The following is a 24,072-nucleotide window of genomic DNA, read 5'->3' as shown; positions in this document are numbered from 1 at the left end:
CTTTTCAGCATCAAAGAGAAACCATGCATCACTGTCTGCAAAAATTGTCCTATTTAATATTCACTATTCCATGTTCCTCAGATATTTAAGTATTCAGGGCTGTGAACCTGTCACTTGTCTGGAGTCCTAAATTAACTATAAAAGGATTTGGCTATCTCAGTTACTGAAATCTAGCAGAGGCTATTGTTAAAGGAGGCTTATCTGGCTGTCTGCTCATTTTTCATTGTCTTTCACTTTCCAATTTAATGCCTGTGTTACCGATGGCATAGCTTAAACCTGTTTTTCTCAATGGTCTTTAGTTACTTGCTTGGGCTTCATGCTTATAATGTTGACTAGATTTTTCCTTCATCTGCTTCAGGAAAGTGTAACTTGCATTACAATTTCTGTTGTTGCTGTGTTTTAAGACACAACCTGACCAACTTGGTCTGTCCCTATAACATGCCCCCTGGCTGACTGTTGTCCCTCTGACATACAGACTTTGCTGACAAGTTATGTCCTGATAAGACAGAGTTGTTGATGGTCCTCTCCTGGCAGAGGTCTGTTACCTTTGCTGGCTGTTTTTCTTCCCTGACAGCAATTTCCCTCCTGAATTCCAAAACTCACTACCTTTTCCCCCCCCTTTTTTTTTCCCTCTCTCTCTCTTTTTTTTTTTTTCCTGTGAATTTTCTTGGGAGGCCTATATTTATTTATTTGATTTGTTCCTTCACTTTACATGAAATCACAGTGGCTTCAAGTAACAGACATCCATTTGTGCTCTCAGTGCCCTGTCGGTAATTAAAAATAAGCATCTCTGTATTGTCCAAAGCAAGAGATAGAATCAAATTTTTCAAAACAGCATTTCTGGAAAGTGTCTAGGTGCAGAGACTCCCTCTCCTGCTGGCTTCCCTTAGTCCATAATGCTGGAGTGCAATTTTTACTGTGAGTTAAGCATGCACTTTAATGGCTATGCCTGCCGCTTCTCTTCAGCGCTTAACACATCATCCTACAGTAGCAGTGCCTCACGTTGCAGTTCTTGCTGGAGTTCGCACCTCCTGCCCAAGGCTGAGAAGTCCACCAGCTCCTGCTGAATAGCAAGTTGTTGGGACGGCAAAGCCCACAGTGAAGGCATACCTGCACGAGCCCGTCCTGCGGGCTCCCTAGCTAAGGGCAGCGCCTAAAGCTTGCAGGCGGCGTGCCGGAGAGGGGCCGAACCTGCAGCTTGGGGCTTCCAGCTTGCCGCACAAAATGCCCACGCTGGAGCAGTGCATGGCTCCGTGGGCCTCACGGGCCAGGTGGCCCAAGCGTGAGAATGACTGAACTACAAAATAACTGTCTATCTCCTGTTCATTTCTCAAGTTTTTATGGCCTTTGCTTCCAGTTTTTAGAGATTAGCCTGCTCTAGAACTGCAGTGTTATGAGTTTCTTTTTTTTTCCCCCCCCTCATCATTTTTCCTTAATCCTCATTTATTGGTATGTTTTCCTTTCCTTCAGAAACAAAGGGGCCTTAACCTGATTGAATTACCAGTTTGCATTCTGTTTGGAACAGCTCTTCCATAACTTATTTCTTTATTCTTATTATCTGGTTTTATATATATATTTAATGGAAGGCAGTAAGAAAATGGAACAACTTCACTGATTAAAGTGGACTTAATCTCTACCTGTGTGTGTATCTATACAATCTATTAAAAGATTTCCCAGACCTCTGGATAAACACAAGGAGCTAGTACTACCTAGCTGCTTCAGCAGGCTAGTTTTTTTACATTTCACTCATGACTTTGCTTTGTAAACAGTTATTTATCTAAGGGTTTATCAGAAGAATTCAAAGTCATCTTTAAAAGCAGCAGGTACGAGCAGGCAGAATTTCTGTGTCCGCTGCCCAGTTAAATGGGGACTGAGGCTGTGCGGAGAACTGGCAGCCCAGCTGCTAGCAAAGTGCCAGAGAACTGAATAACCCCAGTGTGGTATCCATTTATACACGCACATATCAATGTGTGTTTTTTGTTGTTTTTTTGTTTCTTTTAATTCTGTAAGGTCACTGAAGGTGAATGCATGCTCAATTTTGTGCTTTATAAAAACTACATGTACTGTGTATGTATGTGCTATGATTATATCTTTCTGGTGAGTTAAGAGCCTAAAATAATAGGTTGCGTAGTAACAGCAACACTGTACGTGCAGTTGCACTGCTACTTAAGAATTAAATGATCATAAGAAATCTACTTACGTTTGTAGTATTGAAATCGGTGATAATTATCGCTGCTCACAAAGCAGTATCATGTAGCACTGTGATACGAACCTAAGTAAATACTGTTACTAATCGTGAAAAGGAGGTGCTTTTCATTAGGCTTTTCAAAACCTCTGTCTTCAATCTCACCTCAAAACCCTGAAAGTACTTTTTTTAAAAAATCTGTTATTAAGTGTAAGGAATGATAAATTTTCTCTCTGCTGCCAGCTCTCCTCATCAATATTAGCTCATTTGACTGAACTGTCCCACCTCTGTACCAGGCGCCTCTCGACACTGCAGGTGTGGGAAGATGACGGGCAGGTATTGGCAGGGTGCAGGCTGTAGTAACCTGACATCAGATGCATGCTGTTTGTTGGTCTATATCTTGAGATATGTTTCAAGTTAAGTGCAGTCTTAAGTCTAGCTTTAATGTAGTAGAGGACATGCTGCAGTACATATGGTTGGAGGGGTGAACTCAGGACACTGGGAACGTGTACGTGAAGCTGCTGCCTTAGCCTTGACATTGGCCAACGGAGTTCACCACTGGACCGTATAAGCAAGTGGCGTGGTGACATTGCAGATGCCACAAAATAAATACTCTTTTTAATATTGTTAAATGGTGAATTTTTATCTTTAAAATCTGTGTCTGAAGGTCCCTGCACTGCTGAATCGCTGATGTACGCAATGGGAGTATTGCTGGCGAGCAGATTGCAGGGATTGGACTCTATTGTAGGTTATTTGGATCTGTTTTGAGATTTTTCCGCTATTGGCTTTCCCTTGGCTTTCCCGCATGGTATCAGACAGAGCATGTCGTAGCCCAGGTGCCCTCGGCACTCGGGAGCAGCGCGCCAGATGTGCATCCACCAGTGCCACCGCTGTCGGATGGCGAGGGGCTTGCGGGGTGGGGCTGAGGAGGGGAATGCATGAAACAGCTGGGATAAGAGCATGTCTTTGAGATCATCTTTGAAATAATTATTTAATAGTGAAAATACATTTCTGTTCAGATCATTTAAGCATGAGCATAGATTTCTAACAAACTACAATAACTTGTTAAAAGCAAATTTTAAAGACACAACTCTGCTGATAGTGTGCCGGAAGGACGGTAGTATGATTTAGAAATACAGCTTCTTGTTTAGTTACTCTGTTTTGCCCAGTGACCTTGTTTTAATCATCATGCTTCTGACTTGAAGATCTGGCATCTTTAGTGTATTGATTTTTCATATTTTTAAGTATAGATTGGGTAATACTTACACAGTGGTAGTTAGGTCTGGCATTCTATAGTCACTCAGATGTGAGATACAAAATTTATAAGTTGAAATGGTGTTTTTTTTATTGCAATAGTTGATGTAGCTGGTAAAAGTCTGAAAGCTTTGGGGCATAAGGTTCTTACATTAGGCATGATAAAATTAGAGCAAACTTCAAGCTAAGGACACTAGCTAAAGAGCTATTGCTCTTGGGGAACCTAAGCTGTACTAATCTGCTGAATTATTTTGTAAAAATGTACGGGTAATTGTAGATGCGTAAAAATGGCTTTCTTTCTGTAAAACTATTCATGCAAATATTCGAAGGGCTGTTAATGTATTTTGGAAGTAGGCATATCTTCTGGGAAAAAAAAAGCCCTGAAGTAAATAAGTTTTCAGTTTGTTTTTAGGACCATGCTCTTGTAGGATAAAGCTGCTCCAAGATGAATCAATAAACTGTTTTATTTTCGCCCAAAATGGGATTCACTGTGAAATATTCCATATTTAGCTTGCCATGGCTCAGAAGGCTCTTGAAGAAACCTCTAAATTTTGTACCTTCTAGGAAAGCTACTTTGCAGCCAAATTTGAGCTTATGAATAACAGCAGCATAAGCACTGCAAGTCATATCCCACATTAAATTGTCAGTCATAGTTGATGGTTTTTACAATGAATTAAGCTGTGAAGTTGTGAGAATGTGGGGTTGACTCCAAAGGGGGAAGCATTCAGCTGTAAAATCGAATGGCAAATGTGTGGTGTGTATAATGTTTAGGGCTTGGTCTGTTAATCCCACTTGCAAGAGAAGAATTTGAAGATAGAAAAATCATTTTTTTTAGCATGTGCTTGGAGGCCTGTTCGTTGTCAGGACTTCAGCCCACCACTCTGGGGAGAGCTCGTTTTCTTTTTTTTTTCTTTTTTCTTTTTTTTTTTTTTTTTTTAAATAAGTAAATGCAGTGTAGCACAAAGGCTGATAACGCCCGAGCTAGAAATAAGCTTTAAAAAAGAAGTGTCATGAGTGTGTTTAAACACTGATTTACACTGACAAAGATTGAATGCAGAAAAGTACCTGGTTCTGTTTGCAGTGCAAGTTCTTTTAAAAGCATAAGGAGAAATATGCTTGGGTATTTGACCAAGGACAGATTAAAAAATAAATTACAGTCCTGTTCCCAGATTAAAAAAAAAAAGTCCAGCGCCAGAGTTGGCGTTAATAATTAATCCAAGCAATCAGCTGACGATAGATCAAATAGGTTTGGTATTTTAAATTGAACATTCTCCAGTCTAAACCTAACCTTATGCATATAGACCAAACAGGTTTGGCACATTAAGTGGAATATTCCCTGATCTAAACCTAACCTTTTGCTAATTAGAGAGTATGTAACTGACTCAAGCTACATCCCGTAAATCTTCTCACCCTGTCGCGTGTCGTGATCGTTGCTGGGGCTCTGCTGACCGGAGGCTCTGGGGAATCGTGAGAGACGAGCCCCTCGGGGAAGCCGCGGCTGGAGGCGGCTGGCGCGGCCGCCCAGCGCCTGCTCTTCGGGAGCAGCCCGGCCCCGTCGGCGGAGGGTCGTCGTTGCCGGCACGGCCGTGCTTGGGGGCCTCCAGCAGCGGCTAACCGGCCGCTCGGCACCTCCGAGCCCTGGAAGACAGAACCAGTCACTTCAAGGCATAACGCTGTTAACAGAGCTATTCGCCCGCGTTATTGGTGTCACAGGGCGATCTCTGCATTCGGACTTGTCTTTTACTCATGCTTTTTGTTTTCTGGAAACGCACGCAATGAGATAAGGCCAGGAGCTAGAAGGACGAGGGGGCAAGAGAGTGGAAGCAACGTCAGTGAAGGGAAGCAGCTGAGGGCTACGGCATTTAGCAAAGGGGAATTGCTGGCTGACAGTCTAGCGAAGACCCGACTGTTTGCTCCATGTATGCCGGTGAAGTTTGTCTATAAGGACAACGTGATTTACTGTGCTGCTAAATCATTGATGTGTGGCAATTAAAGAATTAAAATGTCTTTTGCCTGTCAGGGTTTAACAAGCAAGTGCTGCAAATGTTATCATTTTCTGATACAAAAGGGTGGTACTTCCAAGTTTATTAGAACACAGGGAATTTGGATATGAAATACTCCTTAGACTGTTAAGAGCCTTGGATGAGTTTCATTGCAGACCATGTGGGCAGGACTGGCACCATTTTGTGATTTCAGAGCGCTCCTGCATGGGAAGGAGCATGCGATGCAGGAAGAGAAAACCAAGCCGTATGCCCTTTCACACTGCTGAAGGGTTTTGACGTTACTGCCTCAGTTCTGCCCTGTTTCAGTTCCGCCTCTGCAAGGCTGCAGAGAGCTTCCTGCGCCTCGGAAAGGACCCTGCGTCGAGGGCAGGCGACCGCGGGGCTCCCCGTCTCCGGCAGCCTGGAAAGGTGTGCGGAGCTGAAGAGAGCAAGGGCTGGGGGCACGCAGAGCGCTGCCAGGGGCAGAGGCTTTGTGGCCTTGAGGGCACGAGGGTTGGGGGGGGGGGGGAGGGAGAGGATCCCAAAAGGCAGGTCGCAGTATTCAGCACCTCAGTCCAGCATCACGCCTTCCTCTCTCACTTGAATTCCTCTTCGTTCCAGTCCTTTTAACCAGCATGAAGGACGTGTTTCTTTGTTTTATCTAATTGAATTAGGTAGTTATATTAAAATCGGCATACAGTAAGCTGGCAAAACGGTTATCGCTTACAATAACAGTGCCTGGGCGGCGAGCGTGGCTCAACATCCTTTCTGACAAAGAAAAATCCCTCTTGAACCAGAGCAAGTGAGCTGAATTTGCAAAAATGTTACCTTTTATTCTTCTGCTGGACCTCTGAGATGGCTCCCAAGCGGACTCGCTTTGGAGGACAATGGCGCCGTTGTGCGCGGCTGGCAGCAGGCCTTCGCACAGCTTGCCTCAATGAACATTTTGTCAGGACGCTCTTGCGTTGCCAATCTCCTATGCTAACATCCCCCAACTTGGAGTTAATTAGTAATGCATAACAGAGGAACGGCGGCTTTTCTTCTTCTCTCCCCCAAAAGAATAATTTGCGCTGAGAACAATAACTCTTGGCACTAGGAGAAGAATTGGCCACAAAAATGTTTTTCTTTCTTATAGTAAGGATGCAGTGGGAGGAATGGACCATTTTCTGGAGGTTCACTGGGGATTGTTAGCATGTAGAGCATGAAATATTGCACTGAGAATAGTTATTTGACTGACTGCCCCTGTTCCTGAAAATGTGCTTTTCTACTCTGCTCTTTACTGTATGTTATGTCAGAATTGGCTATACTTATAGCTCTGCTATAAAAACCAATGTTTTACAGGACCACACTCTGTCGTCCCACCCACTGTGCATTAGTTTATCGTTTGAAGTTCCTCTACTTTACTTTCCTTTCTCCTCCACCCACACCTCTGTCCCCTGCTAACTCGCTTGTGGAGGCTGCTGCTGTCCGAGCCCCTTAGAGGAGGTTCGAGAACAGGACTGTGAGCAATGCAGTGGCCTCCTTCAGGCTACATCTCTTCTGAAGATGGTACAAGTGAAATTAGCTGTGTTTGAACAAACTGAGATTCATTCCTGTTTTACAGCTAAGAATGGCTCAATTCAAAATCTAATTTACGGTGTAGACCTGGAGGAAGCACTTAATTACACACCAAGGAGGAGAAAGTCATGAAGGGGGAAAACAACAGCAAGCCCAGACAACATAGACACAAACGTATGCTGTGAAAAGCCACAAGGACTGACGCAGGCAGTATAACTATGTACTAAAAATTGCATTTTTTTTCTTTTATTCCCTTCTTGCTTGAATGAAGACAGCCACTGTGCATTAATGCTGCTCTGAACAAAGCCCTGTCATCATCTGGGCTGACTTTGTAGTCAGTGATATTAAAATAATTTCTAATTAAAATTAAGGCTGTCTGAATTCACTTAGAGGATATGGTCACCCCTAGTTTTTGATAACTTATTCTCCACATACTATTTCTCATCAGTGGGTATTGTGCTTTGTTGTATTCACTGTGAGTCTGACAGTCATCTCATGCCGAAGTAATTCAGTGAGATTACTTTCAATTTTACATCAGCATAAATCAGATAAGAATTATGCTTGCTTCTTTTATGGAAGTTTCCAAATTTTCGTGTTAATTACAGAAGTTTAATGAAATGAATATAGCAGTAAGCCTGAGTATTAGCTCCTACTTTTGCTCTAGAACTTCTTACAATTGCTTCTTGACCTATCATAGCTCTTGGACCTCTGGGATTTGATTATTTGTGAAACGTCGTTTCTTATGGTTCCTTATTAGAAAGAGGAATGAATTCTGCCCACAGAGAAGTTCTCATCAACTTAGATAAAATTGAACATGTACAATTTATAAGGCTTTGATTGCCAAATGTGATCTCTGTAGTATGTTCAATTGGTGGGTTGACAGACTACGAGACTGAGGGGGAGGGTCTTGTCTGTGTATTACTCTGTTTTTAGGATGCAGTTCAGTTCATCATGTGTGCAATCCTTGTCTTTTCTTTCCATGAAAGCTTGTATTAACTTGACTACAATTTCCATTTAGCATGATAAATTTGCAAAGTAAAGGCACATTTAAGAAATGAAGTCTTACTGAAATGGCCATTTGTTTGCACACAACAAAAAATGTTGATGCAACTACACTAGAAAATATTTCCCTGAAAGCAGTTTTGGGTTTTGTTTCAAAAATAACTGGTTTTCTTCAGCATAGCTGCAAGGCAATGTCAAAATGTGCTTGACCATTTCAAATTTGATCTTGATGGGATCAAACTTTAGCTAAATGTGGTTATAAATTACCATCAAAGAGTTTGGAGGCTGAAATAATAGTGGTATTACAAGAACACTGAGAGTGACAGAGAACATGTCACTTCTATCATTGATGGAAATGAATATTGACATGAAGGATTTTCTAAAGAACTGTGACTTGTGTATTACTTTAGCAGTAAAAGTAACCATGGTTTTAAAAAAATGCCATGTGGCATTTAAGACATTTATATATAAATTAGTGCATGCTCAGTGCCAGAACTCTTTAAGGAACACATTTAAGGAACCAGAAAGACCTGAAGCCTTTGCTCCAACTTCAGGATTTGAGACTACTGGTCTGTGGCCACCTGAGAGGGCAGCTGGGCCGGAGATGGCCTGTGGGGTTACACACTGGGGCAGAAACTGTGTGCAGATTGTGCCAGGCTCCCCCAGTAAGGCCATACATAGGATCCAATAGTCACATTCTTGTCCAGTCTAGAGATGATCTCCCCCCTGAGAAATGTAATAAAACATTAATATTACCACTATTATACTTTATCTGAGAGCATCAGTGTGTTTTAGTACATTAAGTCTCCCATCTGCTAATAAATGTACTTTATAGAACAATGCATGAAACCACAGAGATTGCATATAAGAAATAAGATTGTGTTGGTTATAGAAGTCAGTTTTCCTATTTTCTTTATATGTTTTAATTTATAAGCATGACTTTCAATTTTGCATAATACTTAGGAGTTTTTCCTCAATAAATATCCAGTCAAATGAGATACTGTACCTTTGGGTAAGGTTCTTCAGTACCTTCTGATTACCACTAATGTCAGCAGTTTTGAGGGAGATTTCTGAGCAGTTTCAGAGTAATGTGATGTGCCTTGCAAGAATGTATGTTTTTAAGGAACAGCAATGTAGAAGAGACTCCAAGAATTTTCAGGCACAGTTATTAAACTGTTTCCTGTTCTTCTAGTTGGAGTGATTAACTGTGCTATGAGTCTCACATGGGTGGTTGTGGCAGAGTGTCCAGAGTCTGCAGTTCTGCTTCTCTGAAGAAAAGCAAGATGCAGAGTTGAAGAGGCTGGCAGAGTATGCCTTTGCTACAGTCCAGGTTGGGACTGAGCCACGTGAAAACTCTAGGGAGTTTTACCACAATTTTTGTTAAACAGGCAGTGGCATTTTGGCAGTAGGGTCCTGAGCTGTGAGCATGCATGTGGGATTCTGAGTGGGCTTGTGCAGTCTGGATACCATGAATCCGCAGTTTCATTGGTATGAATAATGGCTGTCTTGATTAAAGGTAGCTGGAGTGTTTTCTTCTGTGCTGCAGATACGGTTCTTTACTGCATTGCAGATAAACTGTATATATAATTGCATTTATGTACGTACATGTTTACTTATCCTTGAGCAGAGAAAGACAAAGGCAGCATGTAGGATGGTGGCTGCGGTACAAGGTTTTCTTTGGGCAATAGCAGGTTCCCGGAGAAGAGATGCATCTTCTTGGTTTGCTAGAAACCAAGAGAAGTTTCTAACTGCTTGGTGGGATATCTCATGGTCTTCAGCAGCTTGCGGTGGAGTATGTTGTCTTGAAATGAAATGCATGCCTGTGCACTGCCCAAATAGTTGGAGAAGCTGTCTGTGACTCTGTGTTCGGTGATACCAATATCATACGTGTTTGAGTTTTTCACCCTGGCTAATGTTAGGTGAACTAGATTTACCTTGAGTAACTAGTAAAAGTTGGAGAGGGTGGTGTATCCCTAGCCCTCTAAATAATAATATTAAAAAAACCTTCTTCTATTATGGCCTGCATTAGCTCTTTGAGGGTCTGACTTCATTTTGTTTGTTTTCAGTAAGATGAAACATGGAACAGTTAATGCACACAAATCCATAAGCAGTACAGTAATCTGTGACAAAAATGGCTACGTGTCCAGCAACCATGGAGGGAGGGAGGGGAGTGAAATTTTAGCCAAATATTCAGAGCAAATAACCTTGCACCTTTCTTTGGTGCTTTGAAGTTTCTGTTAGCATACTGCAGAGCAAGAGCTTAAGGTTTTACATGGCTCTAATTGGTGACTGGGAAAAGGAGGTGTATTTGTGTGTCAGCTGGAAAAACATTTCTTCAAGGATTCAGCTCTGTTGATCTTGGATCCAATTTCAAATTGGCTGACTTGCAAAACAGCCCTTGAAACCTGGATACTGTTTCAGAATGACTGCTGTCAAAACAGTAGAAAAAATAAACTAAATCATATATGTCTTTCCCTGTAGCATATGCAGAAAAACTGCTCCAGCAGCAGCATGGCTCACCTTTATAAACGTTGTGCCATCAGCATCCAACTGTGCAGATGTAGGGCTTCTTCCTCTAGGAATGCATGCGCATCCCTTTGGGTTTGCTGAAGCATTATCCAAACTCAAGTATATAATATTTTCTTGGGAATTGAACTGTATTTTACATGCTCTAGTGGTTACATCAAACAGTTTGGAAGGATTGCGGTTGGCTGCTATACGTGTTCAAAAACATAGGCACAATCGCACATTTAAAACTTTTTTTTTTAGCAGGTTCGTGTGAGCTGGAGATGGGAGAGAGAGCACTTCTCCACAGAAACCAATGAGATTTCTGTTGCCTGTCCTCCCAACCTGCCCTGTGCAATTTCATCCAGTTGCTCCAGATGTACCCTTGCATTTACAGGATGATTCAAGCTTGAAGAGTTTGCAATCTAATCCATCTTTGGGCTCAGCTTTTGTGAGGGTGTGTTTACATGCTGAGCTCTATAGTTATGAAGAATCTGTAGCCTAGTGGTTTGTAGACCTCAAGCCTAAAAAAAACTGCTCACAAATTGGAATTTTTGGTATTAAAGGCCAAAAAAAAGTGGAAAAACTCAAAGGCAAACCCTGTTTAGATTAAACAGATTTTGTGCTTCCGTGTGTCAGCAAAGCAGAAAATAACAAATGCTTACTTTGGTGTTGACTGATTTATTCTTTTTTTTGATCTGAAGCAAAAATGATTTTTGGATTATTTCACATATTCTTTTCCTCTTTGGGATTTATTCTTAAAAATGCCATTTCAGACAGGTTGTAAACTTTCCTTTTTGAAAATGCGAGAGCAAGGTGTCTCAAACAAATTAATACTTTATCGTGAAAATGTCAAAGTAAGAATTTAAAGCTCTTAAGAGTCCTCCGCCGTGCCCTGGGTTTAAAAACTATTTGCTGAATTTAGCAGGGATCTGTGCGCGGTTTTGGTTCCCTGGAAACCCCCCTGCTCCGGGGGCGCGGAGATGCTCGGACGCGCGCGTTGGGCTCCTCTCGGGCCTCGGATGGAAGGAGACCTCGCGGGCGAGGAAGCGGGGCGCGAGCGTGATGCGCCGGATAACGGCCTCGTCGGACCGCGGATTTGGGGCGGGATGCGGTGGGCGGCTTGCAGGGCTCGGGCAGGCGGGAGCCCACGGCCGCGGGAGGGAAGGGGGCGGCTGGCGAGGGCGCGAACGCCCTGCGCTACGTCCCCGAAAGAGCGAGCGGAGGGAAGGAGCAAGCGGGGTGGAGAGGAGGGAACAGTCCACCTCGGTGGATAAAAGGGATCTGGAGGCTGGAAAAGCATCTTGTGGTTAAAAAGTGCCTTTGTGGGAGCTGCTTCTACTGCCGGTGACACCGGTAGCTGTGAAGAAGCGGTGAAACTCCTCTGCGCGGGCGGGGAGTTGCGCGAGCTGTTTGCGCAGGGAAGGCCCCGGGACCCCCGCCAAGGGCCGAGCCGTGCTGCATCGGGAGCTGCGAGCGGCAGAAGAGCCCTGGCAGCTTTAAAAATAATTATCTGGCAATTTAAGTGTACTTATATAGCACTGTAGGGAAGCCGTTTACAAGAGTCCAAGGAATACATTATGGCTTAAGAAGGAGGATGTAGGTGGGAAGTGAGGAATAAAAAAAAAGATTTGCCAGCTGCACTTGTGAGGAAAACTGAAAAACAAGTTTACAGTCTGCAGCTCTCTCCTTGGTCTGAGACTCGGTTGGATCGGATCGCTCCTCCCCAGCTGAACTCGAGGACAGGATGGGATTCTCCTGCCGTCTCCTCCCTTCACCGCGACAGCAGGAAACGTTGCGTGGTTTTCCTATGCTGAGAAATTCTCCGAAGGAGCGAGGCAGCGCTTAGGGGGCAGTGCCCGCGGTTAGTCTTTCCTCTGAGTTGGTTGTTTGTAATCCTTTGTAACACAACAGGGCTCTCATCTAACATAATGAAGTTGTGAACCAGCGTGATTTGGTTGTTCTCCGAAGATACAATCTGAATCTGCTTAAGAACCCCAAGAAACAGTGCAATGCCCTCCTACGCGCGGGCGCTGTGCAGCGCTCTGCGCCGGTCTGCAGCGGGCATCCCTGGCCTCCTGCCGCCGCGGCCCTTGCTCCGCGGGGCAGGCAGGGCTGGCGGGTCCCGGTGCCGTCCGAAGGACGCCGCAGCGAGCGCGGCTTTCTCGCGCAACGCGAGCGGCGGCTTGGCCCTCGGTTTGCAGCTGCGCTAGCAGCGATCCGGTGGCAGCGGCTCCTGCGGCGGCGCTTCGTCGGCGGAGCTCCCTGGCAGCCGCGCCGGCGAGCGGGACGCGTCCCTGTGCGGGAGCGCTGCCCTCCCTCCGTGCGCCGGGCTCGGAGGCGGGGGCCCGGCTCCCATCCGGGCTCTGCCGCGGAGCGGCCGTGCCGCTGGCGGGCCGAAAAGCAGCGCCGCCGCGTGGCCTCCATGTCAGAGCTATAGTGCTCCCTTGGGTGAAGCGTCTCGGGGCAGATGTTAGCCTGTGCAAACCCATGTTTATGACAGGTGAAAGACAGTGTCCAGCGTATAACATCCAGGTTAAAGATTCCTATAGAAAACCCTGCTTTGGGGGCAGGAATAAACTACAGACTGCCCTTTTCTTTTTCCCTCTTCTTTATGAAGAAGAGTTTGTCGCTAGAATAATTTGTCATGTGGTAGCTGCAAAAAGACAACTCAAGCCCTGTAACAGAGTATCTAGGATCCCTTTACTTCAAGGAAACGAGCTCTAAGAAACAAACTGTCCTTAACTTCACTGACATAATGAAAACGGAGAAAAACCTAGCGGGGCCGTTTGCGATGGCGGTGCCCCGTCGCGCGGGCTCGGCAGCGAGAGGAGGCGGCCGAGCGGGAGCAGCCCCCTCGCTGCTGCTGCTCTGTCTTTGTACGGCCCTATTTACAGTGTGCAAAGCACTCGTTATACGCGAGGCTTAACAAGTCCTCAGGTCCTGAGGGTTGCTCTGGCTGAGGCTGAGAACTGTTGACAGGCTGCGTAGGTGAACTGTTTGCTTCCGTCCCCGGCTTGCTGAAAGGCTGCGCTTGTGCTATCTCTGCAGATACGGGTGGTGAAAGGACACGCTGCGTGATAGGAATGGGAATTCCCTGTGAAAACCCTGCCGTGAAACACGGGACGTGCAGCTGCCCCAAGAAGTTTCTTGGCCTTTATAGCCTTGCTCATGGAAACTGCTGAGCTTCAGTAAAAGTAATCGCGTATAATGAAGGTTACCTGTGCTATGGGGCCATTTTCAGAGGAAATGTGGGAGGAATGGGGGGAAGAAAATCCCCTGCAGCTATTAAAAGAAAAAAAGAAAGGAAAAAAAAAAAAAAACAAACCAAAAAACCCCAAACCCAACCCCAAAACTTCAGTTTATAAAGGAACTGGGTTTCCTATTTATGAGAATAGATAAGCCTATTAGTATTGCTGTAACCCATGGTCAATACAAGCATTACTTCATCTTTTCAATAACCTTTCAACATGTGGGGAAGGCTTAATCTTTCTTTGGCTGTGTCTGACTAATTGTACTGCTAATTGGAGTAAGAGTTTGGGGGCTATTGACCTTTGTGCTTCAGCGAGAGCTGCAGGGGCCCAGCGCCTTGCAGGACGCAGCCTTTAGGTTGACTCTTGCTGGTGTAAATCAGGAGTAAAAATCCTTAGTTGTTCTGACACAGTTTATGATGGAAAGGAGGAGAGACAGGACCCCTGAGTGATTTTTTTTTATTATTTATTTATTTTTATTGGTGATATTGGCTATCGCAGTGACTGTCTGCATGTGTGAAAGATTAATAGCGAACAAGTCAGGGAATAGAAGGAGAGAAACGTGTCAGGGAAACGGCACGTGCAGCGCTTGTGCGGCGAGGGGTGACGAGGGGAGATGGGCAAGACAGCTAATATGGCTTCTCTCATCATGCTTAATTTTTTGACGGGGTGGAAGCCTGAAGAGTCAGCCGGAGGCGGCAGACTTTCTTTTCTGATCCCCCGGCACTCTCCCCTTCCCCCATGTGGCTGGGGGAACCTGGCGTTAGTCGTCGCCCCAGGTGACGGGGGAGCGGGAGGGATTTGCGGCTCGGAAGTGGAGGGGTTAGAAGTCGGCCGCAATTCCCGCTGGAGTGGCTTTGGTTTGAGCATGTTTGGCATGCAGCTGGCAAGCTTTCTGGCGACCGGGAAGAGACGCCAGACTAACGAAGATACTTGCCCTTACGCTCGGTCGGGCGCAGAGCGGGCCGCCGGGGGTGCCTCTCCCAGACCGGGGGTGCTGCGAGGTGCACGGCCCCTCCAGGGGTTTGAGGCGATCCCCTTTGGCTCAGAGATCAGAGAAATTATCTGGTATTCGTCTACCGGCTTCTTAAAAGTCCTGAAGTCAAATTGGTGCCCTCCTCATTAAAAATATATATATTTCAAATGTGTAAAAATTCAAGGGAAAAACTTTGAAGAAAACTGAAATGTTTCCTTATAAGTAAAACTAAGGGAACACTAGCTCTAGTGCTAGCAGATAAGGTTTGATTGGGGACAGAATTCATATCCTGTGCCGTTTCAAAAGGGAAAATTTCTTTCTTTTCTACATAAGCTCTCTCACATGCATTCTTTTATTTTTTCCAAACTTTGCTTCTCCAACCAAGCTTGAGGAGTTTGCCAAGTTCTCCCAGTTGTACAAGTGTAATTGTATAGGTTTCCTTTGACATAAAGGGACATAATACTTGAAAATGTCTGTTTTGTTGTGTAAGGGGATAAAATGAATGCATTTGCCAAATGGACAGCGTGTATGAATGACTTGTGATTTTGTTTTTAACAGGAATCTGCCAGCTATGTGCAGCTGGATGTATAATTTATACTGAATAATTTATGCAAGAAATTCCCCCTCCCCCATTCTTCTCTTAACATAATTTTAATTTCAGGCTTAACCCCAGTTTAACAGATGCGTTTGCACCATGAACATATTAATAGACAGTTCTCCTTCCGTTAACTAGTGTGAGCTTCCTGGCTTTGTCATCATGTTCCCATTTAAACCCCTGGGGGTTTTGAGACCTTGTCATGGGAAAAAAATTATTCTTATGGAGCAGAGCTTATGTGGGGTGAGGCTGATGCCGAGCCAGCAAAAATAGGAAGTGAGTTGGTTTGGAGACACTGGAGTTCATGCGATAAATAACACTGCGCCACTGCTTGCGTCGGTGGAGCGGGGAGATGCTTCTCCATTCTTATCCCTGAGGTGCTGGGCATGGCTTGAGACCCTGGCTGGGCTGCTGGCCCTGGGGGCTGAGGCTCTGGGAGCCATCTGCAAGCGTATAGCCAAGGCTGCGTGGCAGGCGTCGGTGTTAACGGCCCATCTGGGGGCAGAGAGCAAATCCATGAAGATTTCTCCTATCTGATTGTGTTTTTGGCCATTCTGAACTGGAATGCAAACCTGATATTTTGTATGAGATGGGAACTGAATATCTTTCTTCATGATTTTAACCTTTTAGTTTTACTTTTAAGCTTGGATATAGTGTGCAATATCAAATAATATCTTTCTATTCTAGTATTTAATGCAATAAGGAAATAAATACATGAAATCAAAGTAACAATCAAAATGATTAGTATTGACTTTGTTCCACTGAGCTTTTAGGGAAAAGCTCATTAATGTACAGCACATCACTGTACAAGGCTTGATTTTGCTGTAAAGGTGCTTTATGATTGCAAAGTGTTTGAGCAATATTTTTGATCGATTTTCTTTTTACTTCAAATGCCCTGCAATGGTGAGAGTTAATTTAAGCATGCCTGAATCACTTTGAATCTTGTGGCTTAGATCTATTCTGTACTGCAGTGGAACAGCAAAGGCAAAGACCATTCAAGGGGAAATAAAATAACGAGACAGACCATCAATGAATGCCAAAACCAAAGGACTCCAGCTCTGTCCTGTGAACCCTTGTACTGGCTTCGGCAGTTCTCTGCCCTGTTGAGACGAGATAGAAGATTTTATGTAAAGAAAAAAGGATGCAACCAAATCCTGGGGCAAGAGGGTTTATGGCTGGACCTAGACACCTTCAAAGGGTTGATGCTTGCTGACCTTGATCTTTGCATCAATCATGTATTTTTTAGAAGGTTTCTGAGGCAGCTCTGCCTCATCCGAAGACCTCCAGGAAGGCAAGCAGCCAGCGTGAGAGGAGTCTGGCCCTGGTCGGGGAACATCTGCGTGGCACCGTGCTGGGCAATGGGCTGTGGAGCAGCAGGGGTCTCTGCAAGCTTTCGGGCTTTCCCTTGAGGAACGCGTGGGGAGGTGGGAGTGCCTGCGGCAGGAGGGCAGCAGGGCTGGTGCTGTCCATGACACCGTGGCAGGGATGCTCCCGCGCAGCCTGTCTGGGCTCTGGGGACAGCCACCCAGAGCTCGGCAGTATGGACACGACCTTTTCCGTGCAACTACAGCTTGAAACTGTTAAATTACTGCAGTGGTAGCTTAACTCTCTAATTATTCAGAGATATTAATTTCTAGGATAACACAAAATGCTTTTTATGTGGACTATGTGCAGGTAGATAATATATTAGAGAAGTTAGCTAGTTTATCTTTAATTAGAAAATATTACAAGCCTACTTAGTTTGGCTCAGTTTTGGCCATCATTTAATACTTTGGAGCTACTTGACAGCAAATTCATGTAATTCACAGATTTGTTTCACTGCAGTGCAAAATTGAAGCATTAGAGCTTCAATCCTCAATTCATGCCTGACGGAGAAACCTTGGAGATCCCATGAACTTCTTCCTCTGTGCTGTACACAGTATATCCCAGTATAAATTGCAGAGCTCATCTGTGTTTGTAGCTGCTCGTGGAGCATATTCTCTCCATGCTTTTAGAATTTGGAAGAACAGATGGTGAAAGCTTAGTCTAAATAAATGAGTCCCAACCAGGGCTCTCAACATGAGTAAACCCTGGATGTTAAAACCTCAAAGAATCCAAGAACTGCAGGCATTGCTTAGTGCTCTCTAAAATCCCACACTTCTATCCTTGCATTACTGTGTCTAAAATGAGATGTTTCTGTATTTGAAGGTTCTGAGAAAACCCCCATCAACTAAGGGAGGAGCTTGCTGTTAGGAACAAGAGGCCAAACTGTACCGCAGGCATATGCTGGAGCAGCCATGAGAAAGATTGCTGCAGCACACGCTGGGCTTTCACACAAATCCTGGCCTTCCTGAGAAGTGGTGCAGACTGCTCCATGCTGCCTCAGGTGGGAGGCGAGACGCTAAGCAAAGGATGAAGTCACCCGTCCTCACACTTGCCCAGGGCTTAGCATGCTCCTTAACATGTTTTCTTTTTTAATAGCTTGGAGGGAGTCAGTACTGCTTAGGTTTCCAGATTATTCCTTAAACAGTAGCTGAGTCATGCTGTGATGGAAATCAGTTTTGTCCTTTGAGTAGGGAGCTCGTTGTGCTGATCAGATTAAGACACATTTTAATGCTGTGCTTTTGTTTTACTTCCAAGCCCTGTCAGGAGCAATGAGCGTTTTGGCACTAATTTCATTGCAACTGAAAGCTACAATAGGCTTCAATGTGAACAACGGGATATTTATCGCTTCTGAAAATTAGATCACTTAATTAGGAGCCCACAAATTTTAGGAGCTTAAGCTTAGTACTCAATAATAATAATAAAAGATTTCAGGTTAGTTTAACACGAAACAAATTTTTGGATAGCTTTTTGGGGGCTTTTCAAAAAAAAAAAAAAAAAAAAAAAGGAAAAAAGTAGTAAAGCTGAAGCAGGTGCCCCTGCCTATTCTCCATTAGGCACCTGCATGAAATTGGGGAGAGACTGCATGTTGCCACCAGCTTCCTCATCTGCCCTAGCGCTGGTCACTGGGACTGGAGTGGCGTGGTTGCTCTGACTGTGTGCTAGCCTGGGTCACTCACTTAGCATGTTTGTTAGTGTGGCAAATTCTGTGAGACTCGAACAACTTTTTAAGTATCTGGAAGTTATCACCAGACCTAGCCCTAAAGGTGCAACGGATGTCTCTAGTAGTCTTCCTTACTCCCATTTCAGACTGCTCAGAATTTTTAAAATAAAACATCTAATGTAAGTCTTTGAGGTCATTTAGACCTCAATCACTCATGATACAACCAATTAAAAATCTTTAAAAGATAAGAGTCATTACATCAATAATGAGCTGTGACCTTTTTAGTTAAGGGCACCCACAAATCTGATTTTCTTTAACAAACTCTGTCAATCATGTTTTAAATGGTTATGGAAAATGCTGTCAAGTATCTTGAATACCTTATTCAGACATCAGAGGACAACTGGTTAAGACACAAGAACTTGAAAAAAATAACGGATTTTTTACTTTATTTATGTGAACACATTTAGAATATGTCCTGGTGCGCATGTGAATGGCACGTGAAGTGTGCTGCTGCGGTTCGTCCCTTGTGGGAGTTGCGCAAATGTAAAGGAGGATTCCAAGGATTTACAGTTGTATCTGTTGAGGGGTAAAACCTCTGTATTATGGTTATAGGAGGGTTCTTCCTTAGGAAACTTGGTTGAAATATGTACCTTTGGTTACAAACATACGCAGGTAGTAGCCTGTACGTGGCTTTGCAGCCAAAATCACGCAGTTGAGGATTATGCTATCGGAGCACCTAAACTACAGCAGGATTCAAGAAATCCCTTCCATGACCTTTCTGATTCTCAGTTCCTTGTTCTAAAACCTCAACTTAGAGCTAGACCATCACGTTTTCCAACGAACCACGTTGAGGTGAAGGCTATTCCTTTAAGCATTTAGACTGTTAAATGTAGTGCTCTTTCTCTAGCCTGAAGTCCTTATTGGATAAAGTAGCAGTGTTTTATTTATGCCCATCTGCTTGTGCTGCAGCACACACAGAAGCAGACGGCTGTGTAGTAAAGAATGATGTAAAGCAATAACTGGAATACGCTCCTGGGCATACCCTACTGTTGCTGGCACCAGGATTTCAAGCCCTGCCGAGACTGCAGCAGGATGGTGTTAATTTGACTTACTCGGATTTGGAGTCCTCTGAGGCCTGAAATGATATTTGCTCTTCTGTTCCTCAGCTGTGATTTTTGTAGGGGAATGATAGTGACCAGTAACACCAAAGTAAATGGGAAAACATTACCTGTGCTCTGACACTAGTGGAAAAAAAGTGTCTTCATGAGCAGAGTCCTTTCTATTGCATGGAGCTTGGGCCAACATCTGTGGGCCAGGGTAGAAAGAGTCCACAGTGACCATTAACAGTGGAAGAGCTGAAGGGACATCATTAGGAACATGAAGACCGTGGGTTTTCTCTGCAGAAATGTATGAGTCAGACTCGGCCGGAGGCTTTTCTCACACAGCAGTTGCAGTGGGCCCGTGCTGGGAGTGAAAGGGAGCCCTGGGGAGCAGAGCCAAAGCTGGAGATGTAGATTTCACAGTGTCTCCTAATGAGATCAACTTGTAGGAAAGTCCTTGTGCCTTTCCTATGGGAAAGACAAATGTGGGCCATTGCTTGGCACCCTGGCACTTACAGACATTGATTTTTGCTTTTCAGAGAATTTGCCTGTGTTTTCCACCATATTTCTTAGCATGGGCTGGAATGTTTAGTATGTTGTTTTGGATCTGGAACTGTCACATGCTCCACCAGACTATTGAAGGGGATGTTTGCCTGGCCATCATTGAATCTGGCTGTCCTGTTTCTTTAACCCCTTGAAAAGAGGAATAAAGAAAAAGACAAATATTCCATTTGCAGACAAAGTTTTCTTTCAGAGACTTGTACTTGGGTATACAATTATGATCCACATTTATAAAAGTATGATAAAAGATAAAATTTAAAAAATATTCAAGGAAACTTGTTCAGATGCTTTGTGTAATTCTCTTGAATAGTAACATCTACTAGGAAAGCTAATCCTTGAGCTAAAGGAAGGAGGAAATTTCATAATCTGAAAATTAACTGGTATTGGGACCAATACCAGGGGTTAATTTAGTGCTTGCTCTGGAAATTTGGATTAACTAGAGAATTTTCAAGTTCTGAAAGACTGCTTATAAAATAAAAATGTTGACAAATCTTTCACAGTTCACTAAGCAGAACTCATGTCTGTTGGGATTATGCTGCCAAAGATGAGCTTGCTTGTGTTAAGTTATTTAAAATGCTCTGAGGTGGTTTACTGTAATATGTTGAAACGGGCCCAAATGGGTTTTCTGTTTCACAAGCAGGAAGTAGGGGAAAATAACTTTGTCTTTATGAGAAGCACTTTTCCATTTCTGTAGCGGCTATTCAGGATATTTTCTTATTTTCTAAAATACGTAACTAATATTTGTATCCCAGAGATTCTGCATGTCGGTGAAAAGTCTTGAACGCACCTGTGCAAAGCTCATGTGCATTTCAGGTACATCCGTGTGTATTGCTGCATTTATGTTGTACCCTTAGGTACATGGGAGCTGGGACCCTTCAGGCTCAGTATTACTTGATGATTGATAGCAAAATACAGACCAGTCTTCAAAGGGAAGAAAATCCTGTTATACATGTTAGTGGACATCCTCAGCCCAGCAAGGCACTTAAATAAGTTGCTAACTGAAAAGGGTGAGAGTCGTTCTGGTGGCTTCAATGCATTTACTTCAGCAGCTTAAGGTTTACGCACAGGGCTAAGTGCTTTGCCAGACTTGGTCCTAATTTAGTTACTGTGGAAAAGCTTGAGCCTTTCTGCAGTGCGGTGTAAATGTGTGCTTCTAATGGCCTTCGCTTTCAGTTAGGTTACCAGATGTTGCACTACTTTGGGAAAGTTATCATTGTAACTTGATATTTTTAGTACAATCACTTTTGGATAGGCTCTCCTAGATATCCAAGATTCATTTGCTGTTTCTGACCTTAGCCAAATGCTCTCTGCAGTTCAGTGTAAAATTTCAGTTATTACTTCTGCAACCTGAAAGGTTTAGCAATATTACAGATTGCCATCTTTTTCTAATATTTTTGGCCTTTGTATGCAGTCACTACACTTTAACAATGTATTCTACATCTCATTTTTCTCAGCGGTGTTTTATTAGATTAATTCAGAGAGGAAGAATAGCCTCACATTTATCATGAGAGTGACTTGCATGTTCAGTCAAACACTGTGATATTAAGGAGTTTAAATCTCCAGCCTATGAACTGTAAATTAACATTAAAGGCCTCTCTTAACATCCATTACTCTGTTTAAACAGTCGTGTAGGATTACTAGGTGCTCATAATTCCTACTTGAATACAAATACATCTTCTGTTCTAATGTTGTTTTGGCTCTCCTGAACCGTATGCTGTGAAAAGAATATCTTAAAATTAAGAAATGGTAAGGCAGAATAGTGCAAGGGATCGTAGAGACTTTTATTGTTATTTAATAGAAGTTTCAGGTTTGCTTGTACCTCAAATTATTGGTTTTTCCCCAAACCAGTTATATTTTGCTTGCTGAGTGTGGTCCCAGAGGATAAATGCACCTTACTGGGACCACTGATTCAGCTTCTCAATAGCCCTGTGTTGATGATCTTGCCTGAGAGAATGAGCTCTCGTGTTGCAGGAGGCAACTTTCTCTAGCAAGTAAGCCTTTAAGGCAAACAGGACAGTGTGGAGTTTTCACTACTGCCTCTTCCTTCTGCTCAACAAAGAATTTCAGTCCCTGGAGCACTCAATTTATCACATTTCACAAGTCTGAGACATTTGAACATTATGCACAATAAATAAACCAGAAAAAACCCATAGGGCATGCTGCAGGGTGCATTTTGGAGTGGATCTAAGAGTAGGACTTCTGGTGAAGAGCTTGTCATTTCCAGTTCATGTAGCAGTTGTGAAAAACAGCTTTGCATCTTCATAATACTGGAACAGAGTATTGATTTCACTATTATCTACAGACTTCCGAAGGAAGCCTGATTAGATTTACTTAATACTTTTGATGACTTAAATTGCAAGATCGGACCTGCGTTAATCCCCATGATAGTGCCCTTCTCATTCTGTTGCCAGGTTTTCACCTTGCTGGAGTGTCCCTGTTTGTTCTGCCTACTGTTATCTTTGCCATCTCCTATTCTGTGCTGCGGGATGCAGAATAATACACTAGAAAACCATACTTCCTTATCCTGTCTCCATTCCTTCTTGCAGCCCTCTGTGCATCTTTTCCCACAGCATACAGCTAGACATGGCAAAGTAAGAGGCTGGAAATTCATCACTTTTCTTCAGGACTTGTTATCATGCCTCTTTTATTTTTTTTAATTTTTACACTACATGGGGACTAAGATTCTTTGAAGTTCCTTGATTCGTGTTTGGGGGAAAATAAAATGCCACTTTAAGCTTCTGATCTTTCATAACAGCATATAGAACTCCCAGTGTTCAAATTTGTGCCTTAAGCAGCTGCTCTAGAATCATATCTAACCAGTAATTAATTAGCCTGGGAAAAAATGATGAAAACTTGATTACACTTAAGTTTGTATTTTGGCTCCCATCTGTGGTAAAATCAAGACCTATTCAGCTTTATGATCATTCATGAAGATGACTTGATTTTTATTCTTATAGATTACAAATTTCTTGCTCATTGTCTTTCTTTGTGTGTTAAGAATGACCTTATTAAAAACTTCTCATGGTGCAACTTTGTCACTAGATAGATTTTTCATGCACTGTGATAAGCAGCTTGGGTCTGAATTGAAACTTCTGAGGTGGGCAATGATACATCACTGATAACAAAAGCCTGGCTGTCTTAGTTGCAGTTTCCAGCTGATACGTGCAAATGCTGGTCTGTAAAAATGCTTGATAGTAGTATATGGCAGCTAGCTGCATATGATTGACTATTATTCATATTTGTATATTGCATTTATGGAGACAATAATTCTATGCCTAAATGCTGCTCTTGTTTTTATATCTACCACTGTCCTCCTGACTAGTGCCACATTGAACGTGCAACACAAACTTATGAAACTTCACATCTGTTCTTCCAGTATCCAATTTTAAGATACAGATCTTTTGCAGGAATACTTGCTTAAAAACAACTCACTTTTCTTAAACAATACAAAATCAAACAAATAACTGCTTAAATCAAAACGTATGTTTAAAATGATCCTACAAAACAAGAACAAAGCTGTTCCCAGCACGCAAGTTTTGTACTCTGCGAAGCTGTAATGACAAATGCCCTGTGCAATTATCGGCCTCTAAATAGTGGTCTTGCCCATTGAATGCCATAACAGAAAGGAGTCTGTCCTGGATTTCATTAGCTCCAGTGTCTCAGGTTCTCACTGCCTGCTCTGTGGCATGCTGGTGCAATCCATGGGGCACTAAGCTGTAAGGTGCACTTTTTAGAAAATAGCTGTTGGACTGTTGATTGGGAAAAGGCCACACTCTGGAAGCATAAAGGAAATGAACCTACCAAAAGTTTGAGGTGCTGCAATGTGTATTTTAAATGTCTTTATAAAAGATGCTCATTGGACAGAGAATCTTCCCTCTTCTCCCATGTGAATGTAACAGTTACTGGCATTTACCGGGCCAGCCATTCATTCCTTCTCACACGCTCGTGTGCTCACACGCACACTTGCTCGTTCATTCTCTTTCTACCCCAGCTTCTCAACAGAGGAGGTGTCTTTCAGATTAATTTACAGGCTTTGGGGCTGGTGTGTTTTCATTTAGGTGGGAGATACAGTTTCAAAG

The sequence above is a fragment of the Rhea pennata genome, chromosome 9 (assembly GCF_028389875.1).
Source record: "Rhea pennata isolate bPtePen1 chromosome 9, bPtePen1.pri, whole genome shotgun sequence".
Classification (NCBI taxonomy): Eukaryota; Metazoa; Chordata; class Aves; order Rheiformes; family Rheidae; genus Rhea; species Rhea pennata.
Note: the sequence above shows the minus strand (reverse complement) of the source record.